This window comes from Marmota flaviventris, chromosome X (genome assembly GCF_047511675.1).
Source record: "Marmota flaviventris isolate mMarFla1 chromosome X, mMarFla1.hap1, whole genome shotgun sequence".
NCBI lineage: Eukaryota > Metazoa > Chordata > Mammalia > Rodentia > Sciuridae > Marmota > Marmota flaviventris.
Window position 1 is genome coordinate 106,608,383 of NC_092518.1, and position 16,269 is coordinate 106,624,651.

General features: G+C 35.5%; 1 pseudogene; it reads left to right on the top strand.

Moving 5' to 3' along the window:
* Positions 1–10,369: 10,369 nt before the first annotated feature.
* Positions 10,370–10,672, top strand: LOC114089496 (ribosomal protein eL22-like pseudogene; annotated as a pseudogene).
* The last annotated feature ends 5,597 nt before the right edge of the window (positions 10,673–16,269 follow it).

The window sequence follows — 16,269 nt, forward strand, 5'->3', positions numbered from 1 at the left end:
CTCAAACTTGTGATTCTTCAACCAGTGTAACTCTACATCATGTACAACTATAAGAATAAGAAGTTATACATGATCTATGTATGTCAAAATAACACTCTACTGTCACGTACATCTAAAAAGAACAAAGAAAAAATTTTTAAAAACCTTGTGATTCTTCTGCCTCATCCTATCCGTTAGCTGGATTACAAGTGTGTGCCACCATGCCTGGCTTCTAATACATATTTTAATATCTGTGCCATATTACATAGTATGGATATACCTTTCCCTTGTTGCTAAACATTCAGGTAGCTTTTAGTTTGCCTTCATAATGAGACCAATGTGCTCATCAATTCAGAATCATAAGCATTCTTGAACAAGTGTCCTTATGAATCAGTACCTCTATTTATAGAATGAAGGATTGTTAGTTCAAAAGGTATGTGTATATTTTCTTCTAAAGAATCTGCTTCAGGGGCTGGGATTGTGGCTCAGGGGTACAGTACTCACCTAGCACGTGCAAGGCCCTGGGTTCCATCCTCAGCACCACATAAATAAATAAATAAAACAAAGGCATTGTATCCAACTACAAATAAAAAATAAATAAATATTTAAAAAAAAAATCTACTTCATATTTCTCTCCCAAAGAGTTAGAGCAACTCAATTATCCTCCTCCATCCTTGATGGCATGCGATGTTGTTAATCCTTTAACTTTTGAATCATATGGATGGGGGCTGGGGTGTAGCCCAGTGATACAGTATCTGCCTATCATGCATGGAGGCTCTGGATTGGAGCCCCAGAACTTCAAAATAATTATTATAATAGTAATAATGAATCAAATAAATGGGAAAAGTTTCACAATGTTCCTTGATTTTTAGAAAGGAACTAGGAAGTTTGTCTACCCTTTCCTACATTCGCTGGCCATTTAGATATCCTCTTTGTAAAATGTTCATTCATATCTCTGGCCTACTTTTCAGTTAAGCTTTTATTTTACAGAAAGTCTGAGTATTAGAGATACTACTTGTATATGTATTGAAGATGTATTGAAAATATTTTCCCAAACTATATGATGTGTCATTTGATTTTATTTATGTTTTGGAGAGAGGCATAAATGTTTTTAACCATTGTTCAGTCCAGTATGTCTTTTATACAGCTTCTGAATGTTATGTCTTATTTCAAAAGTTCTCCCTGAGCCAATATATGTTCTCATAGACTCCAATAAATATTTACTAAATATTATTAATATTTAGAAAACATTTTATGGTAAAATTGTTCATCCAAACAAGGTTGGGAAAAGCTAGAAAGATCTGTATAGTAATGGGACAGAATTGAAGATATCAGCTATGAACTCATGTTTAGCTTAAGAGACACAGATAGTCACATATGAAATATTTATAAATACATATATAGACTCTGGTTAGTATAACAACATATATCTCTTTGCTGTCAGCTGAAAGGTCCTAGAAGCATGACATCCCTGCTTCAATGAGCACATGTAATGCCCAGATCTTGGTTTCTAACATCATTCTCTAATAAAAATGTACCAGGACTCCTTGGAGAAAGGGCTGGTTCTACAAGCTGGGGCAGGAATATAGAAGATGAACTTGGAACATCTTGTAGGGCCCTACAAGTAAGGAAATGCTCAAAAAATGTTAAAACCACAACAATGAAGCTATGTCAAAGAGTGTAGGAGCCAACTGAATGTATTAAATTATAACCCAAACTATAAGACAAATATCTATACTGTTATAGAAGAAAGAACAAATTTTTAAAAATTTAAATAATTAAATGGGAGAAAAGAAACAAATATCCTATGCAAAAAGAATGTCAAATAAGTTATATATATATTCTATCCTCAAGGAGGTAGATCATAACTACCCTCTACCTAAGTGTGAGCTGTGCATTGTGACACACTTCCAAAGAATAAAGTGTGAAAAACACCTTTTTAAAAAAAGAGCAACTTTACAGTGAAGAAATCCAACAAACACTACCTCAAACAAGTGTTCAAGGATAATACCAACCTATGTTGATGGAATCATTGATATGGGACAAAATGGCATGTTGCCTGTGAGACTTCTTTCCAAAAATCCAAAACACTAATCTAACTCTGATTTAAAAACATAAACAAACAAAAAACTGTCAAGGTCATCAAAATCAAAAAAAGTCTGAGAAAGTCACAATTAAGAGAAACCTAAGGAGATACTACTAACTGTAATGTGTTATCCTGAATGGTATATTTTCTAAAGGAGATTAGAGGAAAACTAATAATCTGAATAAAGTGTGGAAAAGTAATAAAATAAAATTTACTATAAATTAAAATACAGGGCCGGGGTTGTGGCTTGGCTTTCCAGCACTTGCCTGGCACGTGTGAGACCCTGGGTTTGATTCTCAGCACCACATAAAAATAAATAAATAAAATAAAGGTATTGTGTCCAACTACAACTAAGAAATAAATATTAATTAAAAAAATACAAATTAAAAGGTATGAAAATGTGTCAATATTCCTTTATTTATTTTTTTTAGTTGCAGATGGACACAATACCTTTATTTCACTTATTTATTTTTATGTAGTGCTGAAGATCAAACCCAGAGCCTCACACATGCTAGGCAAGCACTCTACCACTGAGCCACAATCCCAGCCCATCAATATTCCTTTATTAATGTGAACAAATTATGACAAACGCACTATATCAATGTTAGTTAATAAAAGCAACTGGGTGTGAGGTAACCTGGCTCTGTTTTCTTTCATGTGAATAGATAACTATGCCAACATCTATTTATCAAATCATTGAATTGAAGTGCTGCTTTTATTATATATTAATTTGTTGTGCATATTTACACTTCATTTCTGGGTAATTTTATTCCACTGGCCTATTTTTTATTCTTGTACCAATAAAATGCTGTTTTGATTATGGTGATCTTATAATATTTTTAATGTCTGGTAAAATATATCTGCAATTAATATCACCAAGGACCAAGTTTCCCTTAACATATAAAGACATATAATCAGTAAGAAAATGAAAAACAACCTAGTAGAACAATAGACAAAGAATATGATCATACAGTTTGCAAAACCATAAATACAAATGGCCCTTTAACCTATGAAAACATGTTCAAACTCCCTCATAATTACAAAAGTGCAAAATAATACCACACTGAAATACCCTTTTCATTTCACATGAGACCACATGTTCAATAACACATGAGAGTGGGGGGAACAGGCATTTCCGTGCATTGTTGGTGGGAGTGAAACCGTTACAATTATTTATTTGTTTGTTTATTTATTTATTTGTTTGTTTATTTATTTATTTATTTTTGGTGCTGGGGATTGAACTCAGCGAGGCTCTTGACCACTGAACCACCTCCCCAGCCCTATTTTGATTTTATTTAGAGACAGGGTCTCACTGAGTTGCTTAGTACCTCTCTTTTGCTGAGGCTGGCTTTGAACTCACAATCCTCCTGCCTCAGCCTCCCAAGCCAATGGGATTACAGGCATGCACCACCATGCCTGACTGTTACAACTCTTAAAAGAACAATTTGACAGTCTCTATCAAAAATTTAAAATGTGAATGCCATTTGACCCAGAAATCCTATGCCTAAAAACTTGTACCCATATACTTAGGGATATACAAAGTGTATATACAATGTTATTCATTGAATATTATTTGTAATAACAGAGATTGGCTAGCCACCATTAACAGGGGACTGGTAAACAAACCCTGTTAACAATGTGGTGCATCTATAAAATGAAATACTATGTGGACATAGAAGAAACAAGAAGTAAGTCCATTCTATGAATCTGAAAGTTACGTTAAGACAAAAAAAGCAACATACAGAGCAATGTGTATATTACTTGTGTAAAAAAATGATCCAAATATCTCTGAGAAACTGGTGACATATATAGAAGATAACTGGGTGGCTGGAGGAAGGGGTGGAAGAGAGCTTTGCCACTACATGATCCTTGGTAATTTTTAAACTTGAACCATATGAATATTATACTTATTCAAAAGAATAAATAAAATTTTGATTTTTATAATAATTATAAAATTATTTCTCTAATTCAATAGGATTTTTTTTACATTCCTATTTGAATTTCATTATATTTGTTATTTGGAGAAAGGCCAATTTTTTATGTCTTTCAATTTGTTCAGATTTTGTTTTATGTTCTCAAATAAGAAATTATAGTGTTCTTTGTATAAATCCCATGCATCTTCTGTTCCATTCATTCTGAGGTATTTTAAATTTTTGTCAATGTTGTGATTGGAATATTTTCCCATGGCCATAGCTGGTTATTGGTAACATAAGGAAATTCTATTGGTTTTGCTTATTATGTAGCTAACCACCTTACCAAAAACTTAATGTATTCATTCTGATAGTTCTGTTAAAATAGAATCCATTGAGTTTTCTAAGAATTTAATAAAAATGGGATAATTTTTCAATTTTTTCATGATGTTTATTTCTTTGTATTAGTTTTGGTAAAAGCTAAACACCAGAGAGAGAGAGAATACATATAGGATCAAATTGTAGTTCTTTCTTACATAGTCATCTGGCTAATTAGTCAGACTAATGGGATGCTCTTGTTTCACAAGGTTACTCAATGATCCATGTACCTTACCTCTTACTGTTCTTCCATCTATTGGGGTTTTATACCCATGTGTATAGTTTAAGCTGGGTTCAGTTGTACTCATATTCTAGCCTGTAGGGAGCAGGATAGGAGAAGAATCTAGGACAAGCAATTTTTAAAGTAATTGAGGGGAAACAATGGACTCATCACTTCTGTGCATATCCCACTGGTGTAAACACAGTCACATGGCTGCACTTAGCTTTAGGAGAAACCTGGAAATGTAGTCTTTCAGCATGTGCTTTAAAGCTGCTATGTTTAAGGAAGAAGTTGAGAACTTATCTGGGGGAACAACTAACCGTATGCTCTACTCCATTTTCTTGTTTTATTATTTAGACCATCCCAAACAATGTTGAATAATAGTGGTGATAGCATCCTTCTCCCATTCCTGATTTTAATGAAAATGGCTTTATATTTTCATGATTTACTATAGTGTTTGCTGTCAAGTTTTGGTAAACAGGTGTTTTTGTCATACTTACTAGTTTCTTTTTAGTTTATTCATTTATTTATTTTAGAGGACACGGGATTGAACTCAGGGCCTATGCAAATGCTAGGCAAGTGTTCTATCATTGAGCTATATCTCCAGCCAATTTCTTTCTTTCTTTCCTTTTTTTTTTGTACCAGGGATTGGACCCAGGAGTGCACTGAACCACATCCTTAGCCTTTTTATTATTATTATTATTTTTTGAGACAGGGTCACAATAAGTTGCTTAGGTCCTCGCTAAGTTGCTGAGGCTGGCTTTGAACTTGCAAGCCTCCTGCCTCAGTCTCCTGAATTGCTGGGATTACAGACTTGTAGCACCATACCTGGCCACCTTATTTCTTTTTAATCTCTATTTTACTTTGAATGTTTATTAGGAATGAATGTTGAATTTTTAAATGCCTTTTAGGTTTCTATTGACATATGATGTGAGTTTTATGCTTTAATTGGTTCATTTCAAATTATGCTCATAAACTTCCTATATTGAATCATTTTTGCATTTCTGAAATAAACCCGATTGGTCATGGTGTTTTATCTTTGCCACAGTGCTAGATTCAATATATTAATATTTTATTTGGAATTTCTATGTGCATACTATATGCAAATACTATCTAGTTTTTATATGCGGTCATATTTAAGGCTATGTTAGCCTTACAAAATAAACATGGGATCTTTTCATCTTTTTTCTATGGCCTGAGGACTGGTGCTAGCCTCTAAAGTGTTTGTTATCATCCACATGAAATAAATATAAAATTGAGAGGTTTGGAAAATTTTACGGCAATTTGACATAAGTCCAAACAGTAAACAGTATCAATGAATAATATATTCTTTTGCAATTATTTTCCTTGTTCCTATGTAAATACGTTCTTATTATATTTAATGAAATGTAATGTCTGAGAATTCTAAAATTTCAAAAACTGGAAAAAATGAACTGGCACTTTACATTTTCTTATTATTTAATTTTACAAAAATATATGTCCACCATAATAAGAGTTTTTTAAACTTATTCTACACTACAGATACTTTGCTAGTATGGAATAAATGGCACTGAAATGACTTGCTTTTGAAACACTGGCTTGAACTGCTGGGTGCTGTGGCACAGGCACACCTTTAATCCCATCAACTCCAGAGACTGAGGCAAGATGACCACGAGTTCTAGGCCAGGCTCAGAAATTAAGCAAGGCCCTAAGCAACTTAGTGAGACTGTCTCAAAATAAAACATAAAATTCGGGGGGTGGGGTGGGCTGGGGATATGGTTCAGCACTCACTGTGTTCCATCCCCAGTACCAAAGGAAAAAAATTACCTTGAACTTAGATGCACAACCAAGTGGATCTGGTGATTTTCCCATTCTTTTCTAGGGTTATTGCTCTCTTCAGGTTTTTCTACTTGGGTCAGCTTTGGTAGTTTATAGTTTGCTACAGAATCATTCCTTCTGTATACGTATTCACATTTTTTACACAGGATAGTCTCTTAAAATTCTTTAGATATCATGTATCTGCACTTTTTGTCATTTGATGAATATTTGTGCTTTTTAAATCTATTTTCACATTATTAATATTTTGTCTCCTTTTCCCCTCCCGTCCTCATTTTCAACTCTCCTATCTTAGTCGGGCTAGCTATGAGTTTATTTATTGGTCCCTTCAAAAATAGGTTTGGGGGCTGGGGTTATGGCCCTGTGGCAGAGCGCTCACCTGGCACATGCAAGGCCCTGGGTTCAATCCTCAGCACCACATAAAAATAAATAAAATAAAATAAAATAAAGGTATTGTGTAAATCTACAACTTAAAAAAAAAAAAGGCAAGGTTTATGGGGATGGGGGATTGTCCAGCCCCGGGACTGCGTCTTAGCTGACACGGAGTCCCGGATTTGGGGTCATTCAGGCGAAGGAAAGGCGTGGCGGAGAGTTCAGCCGACTCCAAGAGGCCAAGAACTGCCGGGCCGGAACTAGGGTTTTCCGGGCTTGGGAAGCCGCAGCGGGCTCCATCTTCCAGCCTCGCCTTCCCGGATGCCATCTCCTCCTCCTTTGTCACCGCCTCCTGCTGGATCTGCGGTGCCTGGCCCCTCCTGGATCCGCTCCAGCCGCGGCAGCCGCTGCTGCCCGGTTCAAGCTCTTGCACCAGATGTTCAAGCGAGAAATCAGGCAGTACACAGTGGTACACAGCCTCAGGACTTCAGCTGGATGCATAGCTAGAAAGGTGGCTTTCACAGGATCCGTTAACAAAAAGACTCCAGAGCTATTATCACACTCCCATACAGGACATACTTACTGTGTGTGGCTCTTGTTACTGGTGCTTGCAGCCTGTGTTCCCTGTCAATGGGCACTTTCCCTGTGACCTTCTTATCAATCAAAGGATTTATGGAGAACTGAAGATGAACAGTATTGATATACATTGGACATACATTATTAAAACCATACCATGTCATTAAGATGGAAACCCTTTTTTCTGTACTAGCTGGAAAACGGAGAGAATCAAAAAAGAATAATTTAGAAAACTCTATAGGAAATACTTAGTGCAGGACTGTTAATAGAAATATGATGTGAGCCATAAACATAACCTACATGTATAATTTTTTAAAAAATATTTTTAGTTGCCAATTGACCTTTATTTTATTTATTTATATGTGGTGTTGAAAATCGAACCCAGTGCCTCACACATGCCAGGCAAACATGTATAATTTTAAGTGCTCTAGTAGCCACATTTTTTAAAAAGTTAAGCAAAACACACACACACACACACACACACACACAATATGTACCACACATATACACAAAATGTCATAATTATTTGATCTAAAATGATGAGGTATTTTACATTTTTTATTCTAAAACCTTGAAATCTTGTATATACTTATATTTCCAGCACAATTCCTATCATATTAGATGCATTTCAAGTAAGAACTGCAAATATCCAGATGTGGTGGCTCAGGCCTGTATCCCCAGTGACTGGGAGGCTGATGCAAGAGGATCCCACCTTCAAAGCCAGCCTTAGCAATTTAGTGAGACCCTATCTCAAAATAAAAATAAGAACAGCTGGATATGTAGCTCAGTGGGTAAGTGTCCCTGGGTTCAATCCTGCAGTACCAAAACACAACAAACAACAAACAAAAATAAAACAAAAAACATGCACAGCAGTTTCTTCTGTTCTTGTCATTGAGGCAAAATGTTTTGAAGAATTACTCTACTGTGTCTCAGGAGAGATTTATAAATCCATTGGCTATCTAGATAAAGCATGTAGGAGTACTACAGAACAATTGGACCACATCTAGTTTTGCAATTACTTGAAGAAATACCATAATAAAATATGTGATGTATATGCTATATGTGATGTAAATGCTATTATGGAACTCCATAATATTGAAATGATTATGAGCTTTTCCTTTTTGATTTATGTTCAGTCATGCCAGTGTAGAAATAGGCAGGAATACCCAGTGAGTAGAGCAGCTGGAGCACTTTTCCACCATTAAAGCTCTGGATCTTCAGGAATGCTACTGTGTATCCTCATCCGTTGTCCATGAACCCAGCCCAGCCCTGTCCTTCCTGAAATACTGTCCCTGATTTTGGGAAACTCAAACTAACAGAATGTCCTCATTTTCTAGAAGGAGTAGCCCTTTTAAATTTTCAATTCGTTAAAAATGGCTATCTTGTTTAGGGCACTAGAAGGAAATAGTTTGATTTCGAGTTTCCACCATGGCAGGCAGCCCTTTGAATGCTACTTGTTTTTGCATAATATATCATTTAACAGATCCTAAATGTTCACGCTAAACATTTATGCATATATATTCTACTTGCAGAACAATTTTGCAAATTGCACACTGACAAAAAATGTAGAAGTTTTAATAGATTGAGTTTACTTTTTTTTTTTTAAAAACAGCATCTCACTAAGTTTCCCAAGCTGGCTTCAAACTCAAAACCCTCCCACCTCCCTCCCAAATACCTGGGATTACAGACATGAGTCACCACACCTGGCTTGAATTTATTTATATTTTAAAGGTAGATTTGGGGGTTTGGCTTTAACAATTTTTTTAATTTAATTTAATTTTTTTTTAAAGAGAGAGAGAATTTTAATATTTATTTTTTTAGTTTTCCCGGGCGGCACGCATGCCAGGCGAGCGCGCTATACCACTTGAGCCACATCCCAGCCCTTTTTTTTTTTTATTTTTGAGGCAGACACAGAGAGGTGCCACTCAAGTCTCACTGTTCAGTTGCAAGAAGTGTGGTTAGTCGTTAGTGCCATAAGTTGCTTTGTTTTTTGATGCCCAAGGTTAATGAAGGAGCAAGGGGAGGCACTGGTATGTAGCCTTTTTCTGCTTAATGCAGAACTCTTTTGTTGGATAATCTTTGCTCCAGATAGGCTGCCAGAGACTATCAGGTCTGCATTGCAATCTTGTAACTCTCCCCTCTCTTGTTTTTCACAAATATTACTCTTTAAAAAAAATATTTATTTTTTAGTTGTAATTGGACACAATACCTTTATTTTACTTATTTATTTTTATGTGGTGCTGAGGATTGAACCCAGGGCCTCGCATATGCTAGGCAAGTGCTCTACCACTGAGCCACAACCCCAGCCCTACAAATATTACTCTTCTATAAATCTTTTTTATCTTAACAATTCACTGTTTCCCAGAGAACCCAACCTGTGACAAGTTTCTAATTCAGAAATTTTGTGTTCTATCTTTCATTAATTCCCTGTTTATATTTTCTTTTTTTTTAATGTTTATTTTTTAGTTTGGGGTGGATATAACATCTTTATTTTTATGTGGTGCTGAGGATTGAACCCAGCGCCATGCCAGGCGAGCACATTACCACTTGAGCCACCTCCCCAGCCCTATATTTTCTTTTTTTTAATATTTATTTTTTAGTTGTAGTTGGACACAATATCTTTATTTTATTTATTTATTTTTTTATGTGGTGCTGAGGATCGAACTCAGGGCCCCGCACGTGCTAGGCGAGTGCTCTACTGCTGAGCCACAATCCCAGCCTCCCTGTTTATATTTTCTTTTGGATGATTTTTAAAAAAAAATACTTAGTTTACATATTTTCATTGTTTTCTTTTCATATAACAAAAGCATATGCTACAATAAGGCATTGCAAACTGCTAGATTTAAATGCTTTTAGGACAGTCACTACTTTCCAATTCCCCACAGACCCTGCATCTTCCAAGTTTTTCATCTAGCCACTGCCTATATCTGCATCACCTACATAGGTCCTGAACACATTTGTGATTTCTGATTTAAAGCTATGCATTTTCTTCTAAAGAAAACCTTAGCTCTGATCATGCGGCCAGCTGTCAAGATGGCACCACAGAAAGACAAGAGAACCACCTGGAAGTTTAATTTGGACCTTACTCATCCCATAGAAGATGGGATTTTTGATTTTGGAAATTTTGAACAGTTTCTGTGGGAGAAGGTTAAAGTCAATGGGAAAACTGGAAATCTTGGGAATGTTGTTCACATTGAACGCTTCAATTATAAAATCACAGTTGTTTCTGAGAAACAGTTCTCTAAGAGGTATTTGAAATATCTTACCAAGAAATACCTTAAGAAGAATAATCTTTGTGGTTGGCTTCATGTGATTGCATCTGACAAGAAAATTTAACAAACTTCATTATTTCCAGATTAGTCAAGATGAAAATGGATCAGAGTCTGAGGACTAACTGGGCTCCCTTTTAAGGGCTTTACTTTTTAATAAAACAAATGAAGTGTACATGAAAAAGAAACATCTAAAGAGGGACTATCAGTGAATAAAAAAAAATTGTTCTCAAAAAACCTTAAGTGCCAGGCACAGTAATGCACAACTATAATATAAATCAGGATGCTGAGGCAGGAGGATTTCAAGTTCAAGGCCAGTGACTTAGCAAGACCCTATCTCAATATATAGCAAGAGAATGAGAGAGAGAGAGAGAGAGAGAGAGAGAGAGAGAGAGAGAGAGAGACTCAGGTAATCATGTTTTGGGATAATGCAGTCACTTTGTTACTTCCAAAAATGTTGTAGTTTCTGTTTTCATTTTCTCTTTTATCTATGAGTATTTAAGAGAATGTTCCTCTTAAATTTCCAAGTAGTAAAAATATTTTGACAATCTTTCATTATTTTTAATTTTACTGGCTTATAATGAGAAAGCACAAACTCTAAAATTCTCTGATTCTTTAAATTTATGAAATTTTCCTCTAAGAAAAAGAACACAATTGATAGGAATTTGAAAATAATTTATATTTTAAATATGTATAGACATATATATGGTAGTACATTGAACTTGATGGTTATATTAATCAAATCATCTCTTCTGTAAATTTTTTTGTCTAATTGATACCTCAAATTCTAAATGAGGAATATTATAATCTTTCATTATGATGGTTGTTTATATCAAATCTTGTGTAAGAGTTTTTGCATTAAATGTAAACGTGCTCTAATAATTTAATACATAAAAATTTATGATTCATCTCTTCATTGAGTATTGAAGCAGTTATGCCCCTTCCTTTGATCTTTATTTAATGCTTTTGATGTTGAGTTCCACTTTTTCCTAATTAAACTTAGCAATGTAAGTAACTAACACACATTCATGATCTCACCCTTTCAGTGTTTTAGGTAACTGAGCATGGCCTAACTGGGTCTTTTCTTCAGAATGTCTCATAAGATTGCACCCAAAGTGTCTACTCAGGGTTTCACAGTGCAATCAAGGTGTACTGGGGCTCTGGTCTCATCTCAAGGTTCAACTAAGACAGAATGCACTCCCAACCTCACTTACATTGTTGTTGGCAGAATTCAGTTCCTTGCTGGCTTTTAGACTAAGGGCCTTGGTCCCTTGCCAGGCAGCCTGCTGTATCAGAGTAATCATACAGGAAGAGCCAGAGAGAGCATAAAACAAGACACAGAAACTAGTCTTTTGTAACCTAATTGTGAAGGTGGCTTCCCATTAATTTGGCCATAGTACATTTTTTTACAAGCAAGTCACTTGGTCCTATACACACAAGAGGAAGGATTTACACAAAGAAGTGAACATCAGGAGGTAGGGATCATTGGGAACCATTTCACAAGCCACCTACCACAGATGGTTATAGGATTTTTAGTTAACAGTTCTTTTCTCTCATGTTGTAGATGAAGTCTAATCCTAATTTGTTTCCTTTTATATGTATATTAGAATCCAACAAAATACAAAACATCTCTGTGTATTTAAAATAGACCAAATGTGATATTCCAGGGAATATATTACACAAATAATGGAAGAACTGATAAACCAAACGGGACAATGAGGGACATCCTAGAGACTAGCTATCGTCGGAAGTTACTACTATCCCTAGGCTGGAAGGTCAAACAAAGTAAATGGTGTTACTGGAGCCCAAGGATCAGGGTTACCCAGTGGAAGCTGCAACCACTATCAGAGATGTTAAGACAGAGAGGAAGGTGGAGAAATACTTTGGTTTCTCTCTGCCCCCTGCCTTCAGCCTTCCACCAGTGCCTCCTACTGGCCAAAGCCTGCTAGAAACCAGAATGTGTTCTGTTTAAAACTTGTGAGATCTTCTCTTTATCCTTGGAATTCAAGGCTTTCACAAGGAAAGGTTTGGGTATGGGTCTTTTTTTCACTATCATTATCATTCATGAGACTCAGTAAACACTTTCAATTTATAAACCAAAATTTTTCTTAAACTCAGGGAAATTTTCTTCTATTATTTATTTTCCTCCTTTTCTTAAGTTCACTTTGCCTTTCTGGAATCCTATTATTTTTATGACAAACCTTATGGACCTGTTCTTTAAGTCTTTTAACCCTCAGGATTTCTACTTATTTATATTTTGCAAAATCTATTGAAGATATTTCTTCTACTTTATCTTCAAGATTACTAATTTGGTTTTTAGTTGGTGCTCATCCTCTTTTTCAGATTATTACAATATTAAATTTTTAAATTTTAAAATCATGTTTTTTAGTTCTACAATGTCTTTTTTTGCTCTAATTGCTCACTTTTAAAAGCTCTCATTGTTTTTTGTAATAGTTCATTATTTTATAAACATGTATATGACACAGTATGTCAAGTTCTATCTGAAACATTTTACAAATATTAACTTGTTTATTCATTTAATAATTTTCTCTGAATTGTCCTGTAGTTCCCCATCAAAAGAAGCCACCTATCTAGTTGTGTGAATTAGTCATCCTACTTATAATTAATAGATTTCCCTAATGGTCATTTTCCTTTGTCTGCTCATGATTTTGACTTCTTAGCAAGTAGGTCAGATTATTAAGTTCTCCTAAGCAGTGATAAACCAGTTTTTGCTCTTCTGGGTCAAAAGTAAATTCTATAAAAGAGCCATTATGCCTTTGCTGAGATGCAGGGAGGAAACCTCTTTGCACCACATTTTCCTGAGGCTAAGTGGCAATCTCTTCCAATCATAGTGGCTGAAAGCAACTCAGTCCAGCAAAGTAGATGACAATGATGGGCCTCAAGGAAATCTACTTTGAGTAGAGTTTTGTGCATGGTGAGAGATAGGGATTTAGTTTCATTCTACTACATATCACTTTTCAGTTTTCCCAGCACCATTTGTTAAATAGGCTATCTTTTCTCCAATGTATATTTATGGCTCCTTTGTCTAATATGAGATAACTGAATTTATGTGGGCATGCCTCTGTATCTTCTATTCTGTTCTATTGTTCTTCATGTCTGTTTTGTGCCAATACCATGTCATTTTTATTACCATAGCTCTGTAGTATAATTTAAGTTCTGGTATTGTGATGTCTCCTATATCACTTTTCTGGCTAAGGATCTCTTTGGCTATTCAGGGCCTCTTATTTTTTTATAAATATATATTTTTAATATCTTTATTTTATTTACTTATTTTTATGTGGTGCTGAGGATCGAACCGAGGGCCCTGCACATGCTAGGCAAGCACTCTACCACTGAGCCACAACTCCAGCCCCAGGGCCTCTTATTTTTCCAAATGAATTTCATGATTGCTTTTTCTATTTCTATGGAGAACATCATTGAAACTTTAACAGGAATTGCACTGAATCTGTACAGCAATTTTGGTAGTATGGCCATTTTGACAATATAAATTTTCCCTATCTAAGAACATGGAGGATCTTTCCATTTTCTGAGGTCTTCTTCAATTTTTTCCTTTAGAGTTCTATAGTTTTCATTGTAGAGATGACCAACATCTTAATGATAAATTCCTTGAAGCAAGGGTGGCAAATTCAAAGAGAAGGGTCAAGAAGGTATGAAGAAAGGCCCAGGAGTAAGGGCATAAGCATTCACTGAATAAGTGGTAAGGACTGGTATGAATTCCAGAAGGCAGGCTACTCATCTCTAGTCTACACTGTAGTGGGTAAATTCAGTCTGATCCAGAGCCTACATTTTTTTTTTTTTAAAGAGAGAGTGGGAGAGAGAGAGAGAGAGAGAGAGAGAGAATTTTTTTAATATTTATTTTTTAGTTCTCGGCGGACACAACATCTTTGTTTGTATGTGGTGCTGAGAATCGAACCCGGGCTGCACGCATGCCAGGCGAGCGTGCTACCGCTTGAGCCACATCCCCAGCCCCAGAGCCTACATTTTAACCATAATGTCAGGCAACCAGCATTTAGTATTAGACCTGTACTGATACCACCATTCATCATACAGTAAAAAGGCTACAATGAGACATGGAATGACACTACCATTCTTAGGTACTTATAAAAACCACAAGGAAATTTAAGGTCTAGTATTGTGATTCCTCCTATATCACTTTTCTCGCTAAGGATCTCTTTGGTATGCTGGGCCTCTTATTTTTCCAAATGAATTTCATGACTGCTTTTTCTATTTCTATGGAGAACATCATTGGAACTTTAACAGGAATTGCACTAAATTTGTATACTTTTGGTAGTATGGCCATTTTGACAATATTAACTTTCCCTATCTAAGAACATGGGGGATCTGTTTTTAGCACCATAATAAGATTCAATGTCAACTTTCACTATATCAAGCAAAAACATTTGTCTAAACCAGGGCCATCATTGTACCATCATTTAGTTTACTAGGAGCTAATCTCTAATATAATCATGACCTATATTCAAACCAACATTTTACACTCTATGAGAAACCATTAACCAAGAAGAAGGTCTACGGTTGGGGACAAGTTTCAGTGGTAAAGTGCTTGCCTAATATGTGCAAGATCTTGAGTTTCATCCCCAGCACCACTAAAAAAAAAATGGTATGCATTCTCCCAATATTAAGACAAAACTGTGGCAATAACTTTTCTCAGGTAGCCACAATATAGACTCACCCAAAAGCAGGACCTTAACAGACACTACCAATTCACCCCTGATGATTCTAAAGTCCATGTCCATAACACTACTTAGCATGTCATGAGACAGCCTCTACTCAGATATGCCACACAATTCAGTATAACAGGGGAGCCCTAGACCATATAAGGGTTTAATTTATGTCACAACTCAGTGAAATAGAAGATAGCCCAGTCACTGCTCAGAACTGATGTCTCTTACCATTACTGAACACACCATGAGAAATTCAGTGTTCAAGAAGGAACCCATACCAATATCACCACTCAGCCCCCTGATCAGCTCAGAGTCTTCATCCATTCCATTTACTCAGAGACTCAAAAGCCAGGTCTTATCCAGAACATGGCACAAGTATACCCCATTTTTCAGCATACCTAAAGACAAGTCTCACACTTCTCTGTGTACCATGAAACATATCACACTTCACACACCAGGGGATAGGTCCTGATCTATTACTTATTCAGCACATCAACAAATTAGCCCATTCCAGGAGCAGTTCAACAGAACACGAAGAAAAAAGAATTCATTAAAATTAAAATATTGATTCAAAGGACAGTTTGACAAAGATTAGTTTCAGGTATTAGTATTCCATGTATTAGTCAATTTTGAGGAAATCCCTTGTACAAATTTAAAGAAAAACAGACAAATAAAGGGACAGAAAATGTTTAACATTATTTCATGATAACACAGAAATAGTCAATAAGTGAAAATCCAATGCTAAAACTTTACAATCAATCCATCCTTTCTATTTTGTGGGCTTTTTTAATGATTATTCAAAGGTTTACCATACACATTTAATTTATCAATATCAACTTCAAATTTATACTAGCTTAGTTGCAATGATATATAGAAATGATACTTGTACAGAACTGGGATCCTAATTAGAATAAGTTATACTCTATAATATGTCAAAATACATTCTACTGTCATGTTTATT